Below are 1,786 nucleotides of genomic sequence, written 5' to 3'. Positions count from 1 at the left end.
GCAGCACAGTGATGAGGAAGACAGCACGAAACCTTCCGGGGCACACTCTGTGGTAGGGGAGCACCAGCCTAGATGGAGGTTGAGGTGCCCTTGATGATGGCGGTGTTTAGGGGGCTTGTGGTGGCTGGGTTCCTTGGTGGTATTTGTCATGACGCCAGTACCGTTTATGGTGGTACAACCAGTTGTAGTGGTAGTATTGAAGAATGAGGTAGACAGTGGTAGGATACAACTCACAACTTTTACTGTAGCTGGTTTTAGTTGCAGCATAAACATCCAGACAGAATACAGTCTCTGGGTATATAGAGGAATTCTGTTGATCCACTGTTAATAGGTTGTGGCTAGGTCCTGGCTGTGGTTCAGTAGTACTCTTTTCGGGTATGCTTAGTCCTAAAATTTCTGTATCTTCCAAGATCTTGAACAGGTAGCTAATCTGTCTTCTATACTTTATGGTGAGCCTGCCTGTAGCTAGATTGTCCTCTACCATGTGCAAAGGTGCCCGTTAAGCCTTAGATAGTGGCTGTTATCACCGATGTCTCTTTGCTTGGATTTCTTCCAGGGACGAAACTCTATCCTCTTGTTGTAGGATAAAAGGAACTAAGAGGACCACAGGAGGAAAACGCTCTCCTGCTCCTCATACCTTGGCACTACCACATGGTCGCGTCTGACTTCACTCACTACTCTGTGATGTGTAGTCTCAACTGACTTGAATCACTCCACTAACAACCACCCACATTAGTCCCGACTAAGGTATTTGTATAGACTGAGTGCTATCCCCCTCTGGTGGTGGGATGTATAAAACACACCTAACCAGCCTATGAACAGGGATACAACAGGTGAGGAAATGCAGAATGACATGCAACACAGTAATGCAGTATACAGTTATTTTGCAGTTCCCACATGTCCTGAGTGGGACGCTGCATGTATATTACCTGTTAATGCACCCCATAAATGGCTGTACAGCAAAGTAAATTCACTGCAGAACGGTTAATAGGACATACATATATTTCCTATTAATACACCCCGTAAATGGCTGTATAGTAATATAAATTCTCCAAGTTTTTTGCTCCAAGTCCTAACATGTGCAGCAGCCATTTTAGGAAAAAAAGCCGATTCGTTACGACGAAGCGCAAGGAAATTCGACTTCGGTGCAAATCGAATTTTTCCTGAAATTTGGATCAAATTCCACTTTGTCAACTTTGATTCGCTCATCTCTAGTTACATGCATGTATATTATAATTTCCATGCAAGCATTGAACATAAACAAATGGAAAATTAAAGAATAATCCCTTTTGGAGGATTAATTTGAAAATCATTTTTCGGAGCTCAGTAATTGCTGTGGGACAATTAGAGAGTCTGTAAAATAGTATATAAGAGCACATCCCAAGGAGGTAGCTTTGTCATCACATTAATGCATTGGAGACCACTTCACTGGATTGCTAGGCACCAACAAGCTTAATCCACAGGTCAAGTAAGAAAGGACGAATTCATGAAGGAGAAATACAACCAGCTTCTAGTCTACAAGGCCTAGTGCAAGCTCCCTAATTTATGTTTAGAGCATCCCTATTGGAGTTCTTAAATATCAAAGTGTCCTAACCTCACACATATCAAGAGTCCACAATTTCTAATGGAAAAAAAATAATAAAAAATACAACAAAGTACAATGCTCTTTGTACTGTTCCTAGAGTTGACCACAGATGATATGATTACAAGACCATTGTTATTAGCTCTTGCAGGTAGATTTAAGTCCAGCTCGGGGTCTCCTTTGGATGTTATGGAACTGTTCAAC

Source organism: Bufo gargarizans, chromosome 11, assembly GCF_014858855.1.
Source record: "Bufo gargarizans isolate SCDJY-AF-19 chromosome 11, ASM1485885v1, whole genome shotgun sequence".
Taxonomy (NCBI): Eukaryota; Metazoa; Chordata; class Amphibia; order Anura; family Bufonidae; genus Bufo; species Bufo gargarizans.
Note: the sequence above shows the minus strand (reverse complement) of the source record.